The sequence below is a fragment of the Mizuhopecten yessoensis genome, unplaced genomic scaffold (genome assembly GCF_002113885.1).
Source record: "Mizuhopecten yessoensis strain PY_sf001 unplaced genomic scaffold, ASM211388v2 scaffold395, whole genome shotgun sequence".
Taxonomy (NCBI): domain Eukaryota; kingdom Metazoa; phylum Mollusca; class Bivalvia; order Pectinida; family Pectinidae; genus Mizuhopecten; species Mizuhopecten yessoensis.
In genome coordinates this window covers 53132-68116 of record NW_018403525.1, presented here as the reverse complement: position 1 = coordinate 68116, position 14985 = coordinate 53132, and positions in this window count along the sequence as shown.

Genomic DNA, 14985 nt, shown 5'->3' with positions numbered 1-14985 from the left:
CCGTCGGAGGAAGGATTCGTGGCAACAACTTTCGCCTGTTGGCTATTAAGTATATCGTTAATCTGGTTGATGGTCTGAGCATGTTGTATGTTGTTTAGTACTTGTCCTCCTATTGCACTGATATGCTGTGGATTATTATTAGTGTTAACCGGGTGATGATTCACTGTTTGTAATAACGGTTGGTTGATGGCGATGGAACCGCCAGCGGCTATTGGTTGATTAACGTGATCGACTGCATGAACTGGGTTCGTGGGAAGATTTTGTACAGGGACAGCAGCTGATGCGATCCCCTGGAAGGTCTGACCACCGATTGTTCCCACAGAACCGGCGGAGGAAGGATTCGTGGCAACAACGTTCGTCTGTTGGCTATTAAGTATATCGTTAATCTGGTTGATGGTCTGAGCATGTTGTATGTTGTTTAGTACTTGTCCTCCTATTGCACTGAAATGCTGTGGATTATTATTAGTGTTAACTGGCTGATGATTCACTGTTTGTAATAACGGTTGGTTGATGGCGATGGAACCGCCAGCGGCTATTGGTTGATTAACGTGATCGACTGCATGATGTAACGGCTGTGTTGAGCCACTTTGATGCGTCTGTACATTAATTTGTCCTCCATGCGCATTGCCATCTTGGTGTGCCGTTTGAGATATTGGTTGTTGTATTTGTATTCCTCCATTGTGACTAAACATGGATCCTTGACCCTGATGTCCAGTCAGTTGTGAACTGATCACTGGATGGACATTCTGATTTTGGTGGATAACGCCAGACGTTTGTATTATGTTATGTTGGAATCTGTTTGCATTAAGATGTGATTGATCCAATGGTTGCGGAGTAACAAATTGACCAATTGTACCAGAACTTGCGAAGGCCGTTTGATCCTGGACCATTTGGCCTTGACCTTGAACTTGACTTTGAACTTGACTATGATCTTGTATTGGCGCATTAGGGATGGGAAAATTTTGTTGCATACCATTAATGCTAGTGGAAAACTGATTATGATTGACGGTTTGGACAGGGTCCAAGAACTGGGTTTGGGATACTCCGACAGCTTGCTGATGTTGATCATGTGCACCAATGTGCTGTTGTGCTTGTCCATTGTGTTGTATCGGAGAATTAATCGCTGTGTTCTGTATCGCAATACCTCCTCTCGTGGTTGCTGATTGGCCAACACCTCCCTGGTTGTTTGACGTCATTATGATGTTGGATTGGGGTGTCGGTTGTCGGACCATTGTCGTGTCATGTAAGGCAATATCCGGAATCAAAGCTAGGGGGCTAACACGCTGTTGTGGAATTTGCATTGTGTTTGAACCTATTAAAGGTTGAATAACTTTCTGTGTGTTACTATTGATAAATGTCGGCTGATCAATTGGAATCTGACTTTGTGTACCAGCAACAACTTGATTATTTACTCCAACGATTTGTGCCTGGACTTGACTAGATACTTGTTGCACTGGTAATTGGTTCAGTTGATGCTGATGCTGTAAAGTGTGAATTGGTATCTGTTCAGTCGGCTGTTGTACCTGCTGAATCGGGGAGTGACCTTGGCTCTGTACACTTACTCGCCCGAATACATTTCCCACTGTATTCCCTTGAATGAATTGATGGTTTCTAATGATAGGATCAACGGCGACTGATTGACCTTGGATCTGTCCTGATTGACCTTGTCCTGTGTTTACCACGTTCTGGTTAATACCAATAATTGGCTCGACTGCTCGTGTTTGAGTTTGTATCCCATGCATGTCCATAACAATTCTCTGATCATTTGGTTGTATATTGTCGTTCCCGACAACACCTCTTGTCCTGCCGGTACTCCCTTGGTCCTGAACACCAATAATCTGACCGTGTGAAAGCTGACTTGTTCCTCGAATAATCGGATCGTGCTGCGCCTGGCCTTGGGTAAAACCACTGTTTTGTATTTGGGTATGTGGGACAATGCTGTCTTGGCCAAATTGGTTCTGCTGATGCGGAACAAATTGGTCAAGATTTTGAATAATTCCTTGATTCATATTAGACACAGATACAGGAATATCCAACGAATTTTGTGACAAACCGTCATTGATTGCTATTGGGGTTCCACGTTGATTGTCAACAAAACTTGTTTGGTCATTACCAGACAATGACGAACCCTGCGGGTCAATGAAAAAATCATTAGCAATAAAAGGATCTGCATGTAAATTGTCCCGAATTACAAATGGTTGATTATCGATTCCTATCCCACTGTCCTGGAATGTTGGCCGAATTATTGGTTGTACCCTGTCCACAGAAACCGTGCGCTGCGACCCTAGACTTCCTAGCCTCTGGTCAGATGGCATCCTCCTTGAACTACTTCCGGTCTGGCGTTGATTGACTGCATTGTCCCTACGAGCAGCAGGACGTGCACTAGATGAAGTTGGCCTGCTTCTTGATGGCTGTCTGGTATTTGTTGCACGTTTCGGTCCGTTTGCCATACTCATTCCGACACCCATGCCGACCGATCCAGGCATAGACGATTTTAGTTCGTTTAAAAATCTATTTACAGAAGGAGGCATTGCATTATTGACTACTGAACCAGTTCCACGGTTGGCACTTCCGCCGCGGTTATTTGAACGACTTCGGAGTTCACTGTTTGGTACTGCTTTGACTCTTTTTGTAATCGATGGTATTGGTGTCTGTTGTACTCTGCTAGATCTTGTTCTCTGACCAGTGGTACCGCGTGTGGATGTTTTCCCCGAATTAGATCGAGATGTCGCCCGGCTGACTCCTCCAGAACTACCTCTGGAGGCAATTCTTGACGTCCCTCTTGCTGACGTTCTTGTTGGTATGCCAACCCCTGAAGACGAACCTCGAGTTGACCCCCGTGATGTTCCACGCGTTATAGCACGATTAGAACCACGCGATGACGTTCCAGATGAAGATGACGAATTGCGCAAAGCAACTCCTAATGGTGATGGGCTACGTACATTACTCCGTGTCGAACTTGTCGAACGTGAAGATCCACCTGCACGTGACGACACACGTGACGGCACTCTTGTACGAGAAGACACACCTACACGAGAAGACCCACTAGAACGTAACGCCACACTGTCACGTGAAGACACAGTAGGAACACTTGCACGAGATAACCCACTAGCGCGTGACGCAACACGATCCCGTACGGCTACAGATGTGCGCGGTATGGCTCTGTTACGTGGTGGTACACTGGTCCGCGATGTTTCACTGGCACGTGCAACCGGTCTAGAGCGTGATGACACGCTTGGACGAGATGGCACGCTGGATCGAGATGGCGTCCTGGCACGCGACGACAATAATGATGATGACCTTGAGGATCCCCTTCTTTGTGAATCTTGGGAGGTGGGGACAGCACGACCTTGAGTCCTGACAGATGACCTTGAGTTGCTCAGAGACTGGTCACATGTACGGCCTGGTACGCATCTTTCGGACAGTCGGTTCCTTTGATCCGTAGCAATCACTCGGCTAGGACTCTATGAAGATACAAAAGGGTTCATAATAATGCTTGGAAATCCACTCAGAAATAAGAAAAAAACACATATATAAAACTACATATTTACTACATATACCTTTTTCTACAAAAAATTGAATAGATATTATTCAGATAGAAGGTTGATAAGCAAGAGTATCAAGTGTAAGCTGCAAAATGTTTTACAGAACGCCGGTTCTAACAAGGTAAGCTATTGATACTTGTTTTTTAACCTTATAGATTCTTATACGAATGACAAGAGTTAAAATATTTCTCACAAGCTCGAGATTTTTTAATCAATGCTACATCAGAAAATCAATGAATAATTTAAGCTTGCTTGTAACAAGCATTTGCATTGGCTTAAAAATATATGTTATCATCCCATAACGAAAAAAAAAAAAGTCGCAGTTTGTGACGTCGCTGTTTGTGACGTCGCTGTTTGTAGCGTCGCTTTTGATTGGCTGATGCAGCGGCGTAATTATTTCTAAGAAAAAAGAGTCCATCAATAAAAGTGGATTTCGCAGGGATTGTGTATAGTAAATTAAATTATAAGGATTGACTTAAATATATTCTTTATGTTATGGAGTTATAACAGAAAAAAAACGGAGTGTACACTAATCATAAACCGCTTCGCGGTTTATTTAGAGTACACTTCGGGGTTTTTGTGTTATACCTCCATAACATAAGAAATATATTCAATTTAATCCTTAAATAAACTAAAATATTTAATTATAATAATTACTCTGCCTCATGAGACAACTAATGTTTGGTCATTTCAATTAAACGCTTGTCTGATTGAGATTATGTATATAGGTCATAGCCCAACATACGAAGTTTGATTTTCGCTACATCATGTTCTATTTTATCTGCACCTGCTAACATACATATTAATAACAACCGTCCGTCGTGTCTACTCGGCGCCTAGCTGGTGTCTTATGTCAATCGATGTGAATAATACTATCTGATACTTATTGGCAGAATGTAATAAAACAAACGTCAATGTGACTTTGATTGAGTATTTTATAACTGAAAGGCTACTACCAGAAGCGCATAAGGAATGGTCACAGATTTGTTTGTGCCTTTCCTTTTATTATCTGTCGTACAAAATCATAGACATTTTTATTTTCAAAGCCCGCCAAACCAGCAATAAACGTATAGATATCTCAATCAGTATATATTCCAACACAGTAAATAGAAAAAAATAATCCATAAATGCTTTTTTTTTAAATTGACGTGTATGAACCATAAAGTAAATAAGGGTAGGAACTTAGGAAACGGCGTTGTTTGCAAATATTCTATATATTTGTTATTATTTAAGGACCTCAATACATTTAAGGATTGACCTTCATTTTGACTGCGTATACGGTAGTATGAACACAGTTGGCAACGAACATATTCTAAGGAGCGCGTTAGCGCTCCATAAAGAACTACCGTATACGCAGTCAAACTGAAGATCAATTCTTTTATTTACATATTTTCGTACTATGATGATACACTCAGAATAAAGCTAACTCCAATACATTTGCTTTTATAATGGTACAAAGCTTCCGTAACTTGTGTAAATCCAAACAAATGAACAGCCTACAGCCTGCGAGCAGCGATGGATCCAACGTTACCATTATGACGTCACAATGTAAATTACGTCATCAATAGGAAACGATGGTCTCCAAGAAATCTCACTGCGTATACGGTAATGTATACGCAGTCACGGTTTACACAGCTTCAATGGGAGCGAATGAAAATTTTACATAGTATACTTTATACAATAAACAGACATTGCTGTTTGCCTGGTCCTATTCCGTCTTTGCGTATTGCAGAGTTATCTTCTCTTGTGAGCAGGTATTGATTGTTACGTCATTGGTTTGTGTGAGAAAATTATGTCGTTTTCTCAAAAATTGATGACGTTACTCTTACAAACCAATGACGTAACAATCAATACCTGCTCACAAGAGAAGATAACTCTGCAACACGCAAAGACGGAATTGAGATTTCTTCAACTATAATTACCCCCATTTATTTAACGCCGTTTTGACTTCAAGTTTGTAGATATTGCATGTAGTATAATGGGACCTGTTAAGTATAGTCTTGTTACATTTATATACACTTTTGAGTGCAGACAATATTCTATGAATAATAGGAGATATAACAATACTATTGGATGATAGAGGTTGTATTGTCTTTTAGGAAACCAGGGCTATAGTGTGTTACCATTTTTCAGTATATTTTAACATTTCCCTTCAGAAATGATTTCAAATGTAGCCTTTAAAATGTGTCCATTCACCTATAGTATTACATGAAACAATTTGTAAGAGCTACACTCTAGTTAAATATCTGCAGATTTTCTTTTAGCGGCGCATTCGGTTAATATAAATATGTATACATATATTTTCACCTTGATCATTTAATTGTATTTTGTATTGTAGTATTTGAATGTCCTGGATCTTAAGGACTTAAGGCCTAACATGTAAAGATATTAAATAGTAGTTAGTATTGCCCCGGCATCCACAAGCAGTCTGTAATAACTGATTGTACGATCCTCCAGCAGACTGTAATAACTGATTGTACGATCCTCCAGCAGCCTGTAATAACTGAGTGTACGATCCCCCAGCAGCCTGTAATAACTGATTGTACGATCCTCCAACAGACTGTAATAACTGAGTGTACGATCCTCCAGCAGACTGTAATAACTGATTGTACGATCCTCCAGCAGGCTGTAATAACTGACAGTACGATCCTCCAGCAGTCTGTAATAACTGACAGTACGATCCTCCAGCAGCCTGTAATAACTGAATGTACGATCCTCCAACAGACTGTAATAACTGATTGTACAATCCTCCCGCAGACTGTAATAACTGATTGTACGATCCTCCAGCAGCCTGTAATAACTGAATGTACGATCCTCCCGCAGCCTGTAATAACTGATTGTACAATCCTCCCGCAGACTGTAATAACTGATTGTACGATCCTCCAACAGCCTGTAATAACTGATTGTACGATCCTCCAGCAGCCTGTAATAACTGATAGTACGATCCTCCAACAGGCTGTAATAACTGATTGTACGATCCTCCAGCAGACTGTAATAACTGATTGTACGATCCTCCAGCAGACTGTAATACCTGATTGTACGATCCTCCAGCAGACTGTAATTCTTGATTTAACGATCCTCCAGCAGCCTGTAATAACTGATAGTACGATCCTCCAGCAGGCTGTAATAACTGATTGTACGATCCTCCAGCAGACCGTAATAACTGATTGTACGATCCTCCAGCAGACTGTAATACTTGAATGTACGATCCTCCAGCAGCCTGTAATAACTGACTGTACGATCCTCCAGCAGACTGTAATAACTGACTGTACGATCCTCCAGCAGACTGTAATAACTGACAGTACGATCCTCCAACAGCCTGTAATAACTGATTGTACGATCCTCCAGCAGACTGTAATAACTGACTGTCCGATCCTCCAGCAGACTGTAATAACTGACAGTACGATCCTCCAACAGCCTGTAATAACTGATTGTACGACCCTCCAGCAGACTGTAATAACTGATTGTACGGTCGTCCAGCAGACTGTAATAACTGATTGTACGATCCCCCAGCAGACTGTAATAACTGATTGTACGATCATCAAGCAGCCTGTAATAACTGACTGTACGATCCTCCAGCAGCCTGTAATAACTGAATGTACGATCCTCCCGCAGCCTGTAATAACTGATTGTACGATCCTCAAACAGACTGTAATAACTGAGTGTACGATCCTCCAGGAGCCTGTGATTACTGATTGTACGATCCTCCAGAAGACTGTAATAACTGACTGTACGATCCTCCAGAAGACTGTAATAACTGACTGTACGATCCTCCAGAAGACTGTAATAACTGACTGTACGATCCTCCAGAAGACTGTAATAACTGACTGTACGATCCTCCAGCTGACTGTAATAACTGACTGTACGATCCTCCAGCTGACTGTAATAACTGACTGTACGATCCTCCAGCTGACTGTAATAACTGACTGTACGATCCTCCAGCTGACTGTAATAACTGACTGTACGATCCTCCAGCTGACTGTAATAACTGACTGTACGATCCTCCAGCTGACTGTAATAACTGACTGTACGATCCTCCAGCTGACTGTAATAACTGACTGTACGATCCTCCAGGAGCCTGTGATTACTGATTGTACGATCCTCCAGAAGACTGTAATAACTGACTGTACGATCCTCCAGCTGACTGTAATAACTGACTGTACGATCCTCCAGCAGACTTTAATAACTGACAGTACGATCCTCCAACAGCCTGTAATAACTGATTGTACGATCCTCCAGGAGACTGTAATAACTGATTGTACGATCCTCCAGCAGACTGAAATAACTGATTGTACGATCCTCCAGCAGCCTGTATTAACTGATTGTACGATCCTCCAGCAGCCTGTTATAACTGATTGTACGATCCTCCAGCAGCCTGAAATAACTGATTGTACGATCCTTCAGCAGCCTGTAATAACTGATTGTACGATCCCCCAGCAGCCTCTAATAACTGATTGTACGATCCTCCAGCAGACCGTAATAACTGATTGTACGATCCTCCAGGAGCCTGTAATAACTGATTGTACGATCCTCCAGTAGACTGTAATAACTGAGTGTACGGTCCCCCAGCAGACTGTAATAACTGACTGTACGATCGTCCAGCAGACTGTAATAACTGACTGTACGATCCTCCAGGAGCCTGTGATTACTGATTGTACGATCCTCCAGAAGACTGTAATAACTGACTGTACGATCCTCCAGCTGACTGTAATAACTGACAGTACGATCCTCCAACAGCCTGTAATAACTGATTGTACGATCCTCGAGCAGACTGTAATACTTGATTGTACGATCCTCCAGCAGCCTGTAATAACCGATTGTACGATCCTCCAGCAGACTGTAATAACTGATTGGACGATCCTCCAGCAGACTGTAATACCTGATTGTACGATCCTCCAGCAGACTGTAATAATTGATTGTACGATCCTCCAGCAGCCTGTAATAACCGATTGTACGATCCTCCAGCAGACTGTAATAACTGAATGTACGATCCTCCAACAGCCTGTAATAACTGATTGTACGACCCTCCAGCAGACTGTAATAACTGACTGTACGATACTCCAGCAGACTGTAATAACTGACTGTACGATACTCCAGCAGACTGTAATAACTGACTGTACGATCGTCCAGCAGACTGTAATAACTGATTGTAAGATCCTCCAGCAGACTGTAATAACTGACTGTCCGATCCTCCAGCAGACTGTAATAACTGACTGTAAGATCCTCCAGCAGACTGTAATAACTGACTGTCCGATCCTCCAGCAGACTGTAATAACTGACTGTACGATCCTCCAGGAGCCTGTGATTACTGATTGTACGATCCTCCAGCAGACTGTAATAACTGATTGTACGATCCTCCAGCAGCCTGTAATAACTGATTGTACGATCCTCCAGCAGACTGTAATAACTGATTGTACGATCCTCCAGCAGACTGTAATAACTGATTGTACGATCCTCCAGCAGACTGTAATAACTGATTGTACGATCCTCCAGCAGCCTGTAATAACTGATTGTACGATCCTCCAGCAGACTGTAATAACTGATTGTACGATCCTCCAGCAGACTGTAATAACTGATTGTACGATCCTCCAGCAGCCTGTAATAACTGATTGTACGATCCTCCAGCAGACTGTAATAACTGATTGTACGATCCTCCAGCAGACTGTAATAACTGATTGTACGATCCTCCAGCAGACTGTAATAACTGATTGTACGATCCTCCAGCAGCCTGTAATAACTGATTGTACGATCCTCCAGCAGACTGTAATAACTGATTGTACGATCCTCCAGCAGACTGTAATAACTGATTGTACGATCCTCCAGCAGACTGTAATAACTGATTGTACGATCCTCCAGCAGCCTGTAATAACTGATTGTACGATCCTCCAGCAGCCTGTAATAACTGATTGTACGATCCTCCAGCAGACTGTAATAACTGATTGTACGATCCTCCAGCAGACTGTAATAACTGATTGTACGATCCTCCAGCAGACTGTAATAACTGATTGTACGATCCTCCAGCAGCCTGTAATAACTGATTGTACGATCCTCCAGCAGCCTGTAATAACTGATTGTACGATCCTCCAGCAGCCTGTAATAACTGATTGTACGATCCTCCAGCAGCCTGTAATTACTGATTGTACGATCCTCCAGCAGCCTGTAATAACTGATTGTACGATCCTCCAGTAGACTTGATGATAACAGTTAACTAGAAAGGTTTTCAAATTGAAATAATTCCGCTGCATGGCACTTTGTTATGTTACCTAGAAGGAACAGGAATGACTCCAGGAAAGATTCTAAGGAATGTGTTTTATATGGACAAACGAATAGCTGATGTGAAAAGAATGTGTAGCTAGTGCGTGCCATGCAGTAGTTTAAGGTTAAGTAGTTTCAAAATATTCGTACTTTGAATGAACCTTTTGTATCATTCGAAATATACTCTGCTCATCTCTTTGATCTCTTCTGTCTTTCGAAACTCTCTTTTTATTTTTTTATATTTTTTCTTCTATGTTCCTTGTTTTCATACAATTATTTTGATTGGTATATGTCGCTATCACTGTCAATGTAATATTATAGTTGAGGAGAGGGCTTCTATATGTTGTTATTACTTGTGCCCAATTCATTTGATTATATCAATAAAATATGTTTAAATCGACTAGAAATGTCGGGTCTATAGTAAGTTAAAATGCACATCTACATAAAAACATTTCAAAAAGAATGTTTTCCTTGAAGGTATAACATAAACTAAGAAATATCATCCCGCTGAATTCATTACGGGGAACGCTCATTTGGTCAGTACGTGCAACAGGTCTGACAATTCCATCTGTCATAATATCTAGTGATTACGTCACTGATCCTTGTGGTGTACGTAATGATTTCTGCGTGTCAGTCCGTCATTGACGATAACGGCAGGTATGAATGGGTCATGTTGTTGATTACGTCATTGACACAAAGGTAAGCGTGCATTGTTGGTGTTACTCCATGTTTGTATATAATAATTAACGTGTCGTGACATGTGATCGGAACTTATCGGACAATCCCGGCAGATGACGTAACACACCGTCGGAGAGGAGCGTGCCCTCCTAGCCAAGAGTGACCTTAGGTGTTACATTTTGTAACCCTTTGTCAGCTTTGTTCTTTCCACCATGTGTTTGATTTGATTTTATCTTTAAGAACATATGACATTAATTCCAGATGTTTGTCTTAATTCGGCGGTACTTAGTTGCATTTTTGACGTCTTTCATGTTTCATGCCAAATAAAAATTATCATCAGTTTCCATGTCCGTGGCAGAGCCAGAAAGAATGTCTATGGTCCTCGATGAAATACAAACATATCTCTTTGTGTAACTTTATGTGATATCAAATACATTCTATTTACAAGAATTTATCTTTTCCAGGAACTTAGATATTTGAATTATTACGGATTTAATTCAACTTTAATTTGACTTATCTAATTCTTTTCAATGACCTAAATTTTCCTGCACTTTTGTTCTTACAAAGAGTTATATACATTAACTTAATTAAGTTTCCCTAAAATTGTAGGATTCCTTCCGGGAAATTATATTTTTTAAAACTTCTATGATTTTGTCACTCTACCTACATTTTCCGAAACTTCTATGATTTTGTCACTCTACCTACATTTCCCGGAACTTCTATGATGTTTTCCTTTCTATTGCCTGGAACGTACGTTTTATAAGCACTTACCACGACATATGTTTAAGTTCAGGGGGTATCAAGTCTTATTTCTAGGGATTTTAGTATGGTATAATCATATTTAATGACTTCGATTTTTTCCCCAGACCCAGAGTTTTTATTTCAAGTATTTTTCTTTTTTTCTTTTTATATTTCCAGAACCTTTTTTTGTTTGGACAGTTTTACGGCTCTTCAACAATTCAGTCAGTAAGGACAATCACAGGCCCTAGATTTCCCAGGGCTTGTATGCTTTATTTACCAAGAACTATCATTCTTTGGACTTATTTTTCATTTTATATTACAGGTTTATATATTAATTCCCGAAATCTTTTTAATTTGTTTACGTAAATAGCGAATTATATCTGAATTTTACGTTATTGTCTTGACAGAATGACGAGCCCCTATAGTATGAATGTGTGAACGGAATTTATTTGACAATGACAGTTTCAATCCTCCGGACAGGACGGTTTTTCTGGATAGACCAACTGTATGTAACTTCACATGTTCGGACGAAGTACAAAGTAGTATTAGATAATTATTTAACTATAAAACGTCATCGTTAAGAGATCCAGATATTATGTATATGTATTTATGAAAACAGATGTGGAGTGAAAGAGCCCCGGGTCATAGATAAGGTGGTTAGTGAGTGAGGGCGAAACAAAGGCTGCTAACAAAAGATGTGCTATATCTATATTTCATTTGCTTTTCTATTTTTTAATCTTATTTTTAAAAAAAATGTAAGTCAAAAGTTTTTCACATTATATTAATTTTGAAATCCCCTATTTGGGAACAACCACTCGATCCCCCCTCTCTCACCAAACATTTTGAAAACCACAAGGACCTCTTTCTTGATTCCCAACTGTAACGGGTATATAACCACGTTTGTTGTTTTCTTTATTTAAACTTATAACTGATGTAGGTGTCATAATAAGATATAGCGTTTCTTTTGTGATGTATTGTGTGTCTTCATGCTAATTACGATGTCAATGTTAAGATTGAAATATGTTTGCGACGTAAAATAATATGATCTTTGACGTATTGTCCCCCAGTGTGATATCTAGATGTGTTCAGTACACTGCATACAAACAGGTTTATATAATAGGACTGGAGTACAGATTTATTGACAATAAACAGAACGATGTCTATAAATGGACACCAACTTCTCGAAAAAAAATATCTTTCATTATTATTGTTTTTCTTGAAATAAAGCTACGAGAAAATTAAAGATACTTATTTCTCATTTATAGAATTCCTTACATTCAATTAAACTTGTAATTTTCATATTTGAAGTTTGTATGGAGCATACCCGTCTTGTTTAACCTGTATCTCATTCATGCAGTTTAGAATGAAAATATGGAATATATCCCCAAAAGCGATTTTGTTTACCGTTAAAGTAGATCTGAAAGTATGCATTCGTTTTATTGATTTCAATATAAAGCATTAAAATGAAATGAAGACACTAACTTTTTGTCCATATATTTACTGACATGAGTCAACATTGCATTTAAAATTTGGGTCATACTTAGAATATGTCAATAGATCATTATTTTTCTGAATTTATCAATTATTTAAAAAACGATAAAAATGATAACAAAAATGCATACATTAAAGACGGAATACATAGACATAACCCCTGACACCCATCACAGTCGTGAGACTCGCGAGATTTGAGATACAGGCATACAGGATATATATATAGACGTATATACAGGCAAAGGCGATGTGTTATACACCTGTTGTATCTCTGATCAGAGGAGAGTGATTAAACTTAAGGTCTGTCAGAATCCTGCCTACAATGTACTTACGATCCTGCCAGCCAGAATTTATAACTTTTTGAATTTGTGTACAGGTTTAATCTTAATTAATATTTCCTTTATTCAACTTCGATCTCAAATACCTTATACAATCTCACCTATATCTACATTGTATTCCTAAACCGAATAACATTTACATGATTTATGTTTTTAACGTCAAACAAACGAATTAACTTTTTAATATAATCCTGAAATACCTACCGCTGCAGGTTGGGATCCACTTCTATTTCGGGTATTTCTACTCGACATCCGGGTATTTGCGCCGCTGTCACGTGCACTGATCCCGTTCCGTTCATCAATGGAGGGTCTATGGTTAGCAAATACTCCACCCGGTAAAAATAGAGCGACCACCAACATTAATATCCACAATGCCATCCGACATTTAAACTTTGTCAGTGAGGTTCTGATTCCATCCACTTCCATTGAATTATGTTTAAATACGTAACAAAATAAAAACAGTCTATAGTTCTAAGTTTTAACAGGTTGTCATGGTTCCGATCGTATTACAGCATTAAAGTGTCCATGTTCCAAACCGATGATTAATCAGCCGCTCGTTTGAAATAAGTACAATATTTCATCAAGTGCCGGATTTTCTCTTCAGTTTTGATGCATATTTTTGCGGAATATGTTAAACTTTTCTTCAGAGACAAGCGGCACCGACGTTTCTCGTGACCGAAAGTAGCGTTCTATGGCCTCAGAGGATTCCGGTGAATTCACATAAGTCTTTGTGATTTTTATGACTGACCAAAGTCATAGCAAAAACAGCCCGACGATGCTCACTATTAATGTCGCTATGAAGACAAGGCCGGCTGTCAAATGAACCTTGATTGAGATAAATGGCCTTGACTCGTCCAGTCGTGTATTTCCGTTAGCCGTCGGGTGTTTCCGATTATTACGGAAACACACGAACTCTTTTCGGTTAGATATTGAACAATGGTTTAGTGTTCGCATACCGGTCCGTTGTTTTCCTTCGATGATGTGTCATCGATCATCAATCACGCGATTGGTCAAGCATTGTATTGGTACGTATTCTTTGTAAAGATGTGTCAATGTTAGGACGCTGATTCACGGTCACCAGCTGGCCTGTGCATTCAACCGTGGTGATCAGCGGACTGTTTTATACTGATAAACCGACACTGTGAGGTACTGAGTGCAATGTCATACAACAAAGTCGACTTTCTTACTGTTCAATGACTGTATGACCGTCACGATCCGTGATCCAGTCAGAAACTCGTCTTGGTATGCCAGAGTTATTAAAAAAACTTCTGTATGCAAGCTTTATTGAAATTAAATCCTTCTTGTAAGACGTTATCATTTTTTATAAAGAGAGAGAGAGAGAGAGAAATCCCATTCATACCAAACTTATCTTGATGTAAGTTTAACGAGAGTTGATGGTTGGTTACCATTTTAATTTCACATATTAACAAAAAAGGGGAAAAAAGAAAAATAGAGAAAAAAAGTTGGAGAGGAAAACGTTGAAGGAAGCAACATATAAAAACACGCGAAAGAAAAAAAAACTTTATTACTGAGTGTCTTAGTTAATGAACAGCAAGACAAACGTGACCATAACTAATCTCGAAAAAGGCAAAATGTGTGTCTCTCACGACAACTGTTAGTGTGACGGAAACCCGCCCTTCGTTTTTAAAGTAATTGTTTGTACATTAGATGTGGAATTTGCAGTGAAAAGCGCAAGATACATTAGCGTTGCATTTATGTAATAGTATCATATTCAGATTCTGTATTACACTCTTGACACACTTGTGTGTGTAACAAGAGGTCAAAAATTCAAAACAACATATACGGCAGACAGGGTTATACAGTTTCTAAGTTCATTTACGCATTGAACTGTTACCAGAGGCAGTATACAGTCGATATGAATGCAATTTGTGTGACAGATAAATAGAATGTTGCCGGTTAGGGAGACATGAATATTT